Source organism: Octodon degus, unplaced genomic scaffold (assembly GCF_000260255.1).
Source record: "Octodon degus isolate 3935 unplaced genomic scaffold, OctDeg1.0 scaffold00054, whole genome shotgun sequence".
NCBI classification, from domain to species: Eukaryota; Metazoa; Chordata; class Mammalia; order Rodentia; family Octodontidae; genus Octodon; species Octodon degus.
In genome coordinates, this window is record NW_004524630.1 from 1414530 (window position 1) to 1422129 (window position 7600).

Below are 7600 nucleotides of genomic sequence, written 5' to 3' on the forward strand. Positions count from 1 at the left end.
GGCCGGGAGTGGCAGGTGTCACTACTCCCACGTCCTGTCCCCGCCGCAAGCCAGGCGCGCTCTCGGTCCCCGGCTGCCGGCTTACCCGCTCGCGCCCCAAGATCGGAGGGAACCCGCCCCGCGCCTGTGCAGAGCGAGGCTGCCGTCCCGCCTGGGTCCGCGGCAGCGCCCCTGCTCCCCTCTGCCCCGTGTGCCCTTTGCTCCAAGGCAGGGGTCGTCCCTCTCCCGCGGAGTCTTCCCGGGCTTCACGGCGGGCCTGTTCTGCCGCGGCTGCTGTTACAGTCAGCCGTGAGTTCGTTCTCAAGTGTCCCCAAAGCCAGCTGGTCACCGATGGAATAAGCCAGGGACGAAGCGTGGGCGAAGGGCTGCCAGGAGGAGGGCGCTGCTGGGGACCAGCCGGGGCGGCGCCAGCCTGCCCGCGTGCGCGCGCTTCTGGGCAGCTGGGCAGGCGACCCGGGAGGGACATCCGGCGTCCTCCAAGGCGGGGCCTTAAATCTCTAGTCAGAGTCAGGAGTTCAGAAGGTCCAACAGCCCACCTGGCTTAATTGCAGACAATAAATTGTCTTGTACTAAAAAATAAGGTTTGCACCTTCAGGAAAGGCATTTTTCCACTTTATGATATTCATTGTAAAAGTTTGCCACAATAATATTACAAACTATTAAAAAATGAAAAATAGAGTAATTGCTCTTAAGGCCATCATCCAAACATAGCGACTAATTTATCTTCCCTCAGTCATTCTGAAAACATCTTTTTCATAGGTGCCTTCCCAGGGCACCCACCATGCTGGGACCCGCTTTTTTAACACCCCATAGTGCTCAGGAGTTACCATTTGTTGAAATAATGAAAGACATATTTTAAAAATAAAAGATTTTATAGGATATCTTATTATTAGTTCCTTGGGGCTCAGCAGAGAGTAAAAATAAAGCATTTCTTCTGCTGTGTCCCAGGCTGAGGGAGGGGCTGGGCGCACCGGGCACAGCGGGTCTCTGGAGGGGTCTGCGCCCACCGCCCTCCAGGGGCTGCTCCCGCCTGGTCCCTTCCGGCTCTGTGAGGCCGGCTGAAGGCTTCCAGGCTTCATCTTTCTCGGGGAATATTTTCAATCCTTCTGTCCAATACCAGGCAGACCTCACTGTGAGGCCGTTTTCCTTCTGTATCTTACTCTTATACTTTTAATAGGTTTGTTGAAATAATGAAAGACATATTTTAAAAATAAAAGATTTTATAGGATATCTTATTATTAGTTCCTTGGGGCTCAGCAGAGAGCCTGGCATCTGCTACTGAGGACAAAGAAAACCAGGGCCCAGAAAAGTACAGATAGTTATATCTGGCGACTAGTACAGGGGAATGCGGAATAGAAGAGATAGAGCAATTCTGGGAAGAAGATGCCGACATCAGTCGTGACAAAGCACAGTGTGAGAAGGCCATGCCGTGGCTGCAAACGACCCCATGGACACTGAGTTGTTGATGCGAAAAGCTGCACCTGATGGTTAAGTGCACGACTCCGAGCGTGCCCCACACGGCAGTGGAGAAGGGTCTTTGCAGTTTAACTGCCGCAGGGTGTCTACCCTCCAAACACCCCTAGGCACTTCATTTCCTGGTGTCCTGATGCCCCCTCCATGGTCTGGAGGACTTTTGTTTCTGTCTGTCCTGAGGAGGAGTCCCACTTGGCCTCGCTCTGTTTTTCTGTTTTCTGTTTTGGCCAGTGTTTGCTTACGATCCATTCCACCAGGACTTAGCCCTCGTACTTGACCCACAGAACATAGGAAAGGAGGACACTTGCACACGCTTGGCACAGAGTAGCAAATGAGTAGTACATTGCAGAAGTACGTGTCCCTTGTAGTGTCATCAACAACTCAAGTATTATGCTAATTCCCCAGAGTATGATCTTTTAATTTGGGAAGGACAATTTAGTTTGATAGTGTTCATAAATCTTCTATTGCATCTAACTGGTTGCATAATTGCACACACATACTTTATTTTTTTAAGCCCTTAGACTACCCAAAGCAGAAGCACTTCGGGAGCTATTTGTTCTCTCCTGTTTATCTGAATGCAGTCCCTGGTACACAGAAAGTGTTCAATGTTTGTTGGAAAAGTAACCTGCATATATCACCTTTGATAATTCCGCAGATTAGGAAAAAGGAGGGCAGTTTCTTTCAAGATTCACAGAAGAAATGTGAAACATGTACATATAACAGGTCCCTACCGGGCACATAATCATTGTACTGCCGAAGTGAAAATCACATCTACCAAAAGCTAAAAGTGCAAGGAATGGAAAATGATGCACAGAAGCAGAGGCAGGGCTGGTGGCTCACGGAGTGCACTTAGCTAAACTCTGTCGTCTGTGGTTTTGATTCTTCTGAACTGAAAGGCCTCCAAACTTTGCAGGCTGGCTGTATGTGCATGGCCAGGAGAAGTCAGGATGGGCAACGCACCTCTCAGCCCAGCCTGGACTTCACTGCCCTTAACTCCACCCTGCGTAAGCCAAGAAGCGGATTTTATACTAAGAAAATGAGCGCATCATCATGCGTGTGCTTCGCCCTCGCTGATACCTTCACAGAAACTTTCCTTGCAAACCGCAGAGGGGGGAGAAGTTTCCAGCAAATTCCAGTGGGTGAGGGCACTGTATTAGCCCAGGTAAGAAGAGTCCTGTGTGTGCTGTGTGACAGGCGTCTGTCACAGTGAGACGTCTCACCAGCCTTCAGAGCAGCTTAGCTCAGGAAGGACACCTAAGTGGCGTGCACAGCAGCAGAGGCGTGACCTTCTCCCACAGCGCCTTACTCATCTTCATCGTGGTCACCGTCCGCACCATCTCTTTCTCCCAGTGGTTGCATCTCTCACATTGCACATTGCCATATATATGTCACTAGATCAATCCTCTGTGTCCCTACGGGTCTCTGGCTTTCCTGTCCACAGGAGCAGGTGCCTGGGAAGTGTTGGGGACACAGCACAGGGGCTGGCCCTGCCTGAGCCTAGCAGCCCGCGGGACTGGCAGAGCACGATGACCAGGGCCCCACCCACGGCAGCGTGGGCCAAGCGCTGCACTGTCTGTCCGCTGCAGCCGTGCCTTCTGCCCTTGTGCCCTGACCCTTCTCGCTCCCACTTACCCCGGCACTTCCTCCTTCCCGACTCGCTTTCCTGGCCTACCCAGCCCCCATTCCACACACACCTCTCGCACTCTCCAGATCCCTGCTGCAGCGTCTGTCCGCCTCGTCCTTGAGTTCTCCATCGATTGCTTTGCTCTAGTTACTGCCCCAGCCTTGGAATGCTGCGGAGGAAAGGCACCAGGCCTGGGCTTCAAGCACTTCCTCGGCTCCTGGTCCGGCTCAGTAGTTTGCACGAGGTTTCCTGCTTCTCCAGCAGCCATCTACCTCAACCTCACACCCTTCACAAACACCGCTCCCTCACTTCCTTCACAAGACAACCTTGTCTTCGGTGCACAGAGAAGCTGGAAGCCCCTGAGCATGCGTCTCCATCTCAGGCCCCGTCCTTCTCGAGAACAAAGTGACACTGCTTCTGTCAACTCCTTCTTGACGCACATGTGATCTTGTATCCTTCCTTCCCAGCCCTTGGCTGCTCTAAGACCTTCTCAGAAGCTTCAACACTGAGTTTCCGATCATGGGATAAGTGACCGTTAAGTTGAGAATGTGCACCTTGAAGCTGTTCTGATCCTCATTAGAGCATAGGTGGGGTCTATCAGGAAGGCCTGCCTGGGCTCGCCTTGGAGAAGCAGGGGATGGGGTCTCTCATCACCCAGGATGGGGTCCACCCTGCCAGGCCCGTCCTGCCTTGCATCCCAGGATGCTGCACTGGGAATACCCCTTCCTTTTGTGGTTCCTGCACAAGGTCTGGGGACCCCTCCATGGATGGGCAGAGGGAGAAGAAAAAACCAGGCTCATTCCATCCCTCAAACCATATGTGAAAGTAGAGAAGGTAGCCGTGAAACACAGTCATCCCAAGCTTCGGACCAGGCTGATGGGTCCCGGCCACTGAGTTCTCTGCTGCTTCCTGCCCTCTTACACCTGAGGCAGCAGGCTGCTTCTCTGCCTCTGTGAGAGTCTGGGGCTTCCTCCTTTGCCTGCGGACGGGGTGCCTCTATCCTGACAGCTTGCAAGGAGACCATTTCAATGACAGTAGAAGTGCAAAAGACTTAGTTCCCTGCATACATTCTCTACCCTATAATTCATCTTACGAACATACTGAAAGCTTGAGTCAGAGGGAGGCGATCAGGACAAAAGACCTCATCCTTGCATTTAAAAATGAGGCCACCTTAAATTGCGTATGAAAATGGACAAGGGCTGTGTCAACCTCAGTTCATAATTATTCAGACTCTGGTCATTAATCCAGTGTCTTCATCTGACTGGTTAGAGGAAGAACAAAAATTTCCAAGCCAAAAGAATAAAATGGAACCATTGCTCACTGTAGTGGAATTATTCTGTTCATTTAGTGGAACTATTTTCAGTTTCTTTAACTGAACTATAAACCTCACAACCTACAATATGATTTCATTTTCTTCATATCCTCAAAAATACAGCAATGTCTTTTATGAAATCAGAGATGAGATTGTAATATTGTAAATACTATTTTAACAGTGCAGTGGGGCTGAACGCAGGCCATGGAGACTGGGGTGGGCATGGAGTGGACTTAGACATACCTATAAAACCTAGTCATTTTCCCCCATTTTATCTTAAAAAAATTTCTGTTGCCTACAATCTTGCTTAAAGTCCATATTTTTTATTTTTAAAGGATAGAACAATAAAAACAATGGTATAAAATTTAAAGCAAGATTGTAGAAGCGTAATAATGGTTAATACATTGAGTATTTTCTTCAAAATAGTTGTTTATATTACAAGATATGAAAATAAAAAATCGGTCAATAATGTAGGTATAAACATTCCTTTTCAATGAATATTTTAATGCTCTAAACAAATTGCCCATTGAATTTAACCCATTCAGAAACATGGAAGTTAAGAATGATTAGTTCCTAAAATTTATTAATACTTATTCTGTCAATACTCAATATATCTGCTTAAAGCAAATTCCCCATGTAGGCAGATAAGAAACAGGCCTTTATCCCTGGCTCCTAGCGCTTCCTTTCCCCTATTACTCCCTATATGAACTTGCACTGCCCCAAGAATAATGCAGCCCCTATGCAGGCCCCGCCCCACCATGAGGTACAATCCCTGGCACCCACACTAGGAGGAGAGACTGGCCTTGGTTCCTACGTCTGGTCCCCGGTGAGCTGGCTGCAAGAAAGAAGGTGGCAGAGAGCACGAGGGAGGAACCTGGGACGGCTGGGAAGCAGAGAGAGGAGGACCTGGGGACAAAGGCCGTGCCAGCAGCTCCTGCCCACAGCTTTCCACCTCCAGTTAGGCCTCACGACTCATCACGGGTGAGTCCACTGCTGACTACACTGTCCCTTGGCCCAGACATGCCATCCACGTGAGACTTGGGGGAACACTTTAGAGCTAAACTCTGACATCCTATTAAACTCCTAACCTGTTCTGGGATTGGTGAATCACAGGATATGAAAGAGAGTATGATTAATATTTAGGCTGCCGAAACAGTCTAAGTATCCTAGAAGTCTACATATATTCAACTATGACACTTTACTGCAAAAAAAAAAAAAAAAAAAATTGTAAAATTTCCTATCACAGTAAAATCCTTTATAAGATTATACATTTTTTGAAAGTCAACATATTTAACTATTTAAAAATGTTTATTTTGTTGTTTAAAATATATGGGAACCTACAGTATAGAAATAACACAGAGGACATGTTTACTAAACACTTGAACTAGGTACTTAATAATACTATATTTTTTAAAACCATTTTAGGCAACTTACATGGTTTTGCAATTATGCAATTCTTAGATTAAGATTTTCAAACAATAGCTGTGTCTTCCATGATGAACTGAATTCTGTTGGACAGAAGAGTGCTTGTTATTATTCAAGAGAAATTTCTTTTTTAAAAAATTAATTTTATTGAGAAATAGGAATGAAACAGCTTCAAAACCAATAGGACAGTTTCAATAATTAATACACTGAATATTTTTGTCTTCATAATGGTTATTCATAGTACAAGATGCAGATATGATATCCTGTCCAAACACTATTACTACAAATCTTCTCATTGAATTAAGAGAAAGTAGCTGTATATCTACCCTATTTTCTATACACAGATACAAAATGGTCTGTCATTTGTATCCCCTTTTTTTGTTTAGTTTTATCAGGTATGGGTATTCCATGGCCATTTAAATATTGTAGGTGCATAAATTCAGGAAAATAATCCAATATACTCCCATAGTCCATAACAGTAGTGGATTATCCATAGGACTGGCAATGTCAGAAGTTGTTGACTTGAGCCCTTTACAGTTCAGCACATTAATATAGCTTTACTTTTCATACCCTGTTATACTTTTCTGCTTGATGGTCAAGACTAAGATAAAGCAAGACCTATATAACAAGAAATGTAACTTTTGTATCTGACAAGGTCAGTCAAATCCCTTCAGGATTTAGCCTGTAACCCTGTATCGCAGTTTGTAGATCCTCTGTTAGTGTCAGCCACATGGATGAGTCATGGCCATTGCTTGACCAATTTGCTCTCTGTGTGAAAGCCTGAGAGAATGTTTTCTCTCCATGTGACTCTCCTTAGGCATACTCTACATCGTTGATCACTTTCCTCTGTGGTGCCCACAATCTTCTTGATCAGAAAATTTGGGACATCACTGAGTTACAGGATGTTACAGTACAGGTTCTTTTTTGTCCTGGGTCCTCTCTAACCTTGAAAGGCTAGGGCCAAAATGTTGTTTGTCCTTGTAGCCCTTGTTTTTCCCTAATTTTTGGTCTGCAAACTAAAATTGTTAACCCTCCAGAAGAGAAGCTTAATGATATTATTACTCTATAGGAAAAATTTCTAACCTGGTTAAATAGCGTAAGTTTTATAATCAGGAACAGATTTTGCTTATATTTCAATTCTAATAATCCCTGAGTGTATAGGAACTCATTTATTGTGGGCAGGCTTTTAGTTTGTAGAACTATTGGAGAATTTTAATATTTAAATATATTTACTTCTGATTCAAAGCACCAGTTTGTCTGTCCTGTTTCCTTTTCATTTTATTTATCAGTTTTTAAAAGAATAAAAAATAGTAAAAAAAATTAGAAATGATTCAAAATTTCATTAAATGAATAAGAATTAGACAATGGTTTTGTATTGGATGATGCTATCTTCAAATTAGTTGTAGAGGCCACCTGATATAAACCTGTAAAACAGGTTAAAAAAAATGACACAAAACAACAAAAGTATAAGAAATTAAAAATAAGAAAAGAATGAAAAGTATTTCAAGCATCAACTGCTCCCTTCAAAAGCCCAGCAGAAATCATCAATGCAATTACCACCACCACCACCACCCCTGCCTGCTTTAATGATAGAGGAAGCCCACCTGCCTTCCCGTGGACACTGACACCATGGATTTCCTCCCCACAGGCAGGTTTGTGCTCAGTTTTGTGCCGACAGCCTAAGCTAGGTCCACAGGCCAAGCATGCCCCAAACAAACAGGAAACTTCTGACTGGCTTTATTTGCACAACTGACATCCTTGCTGCC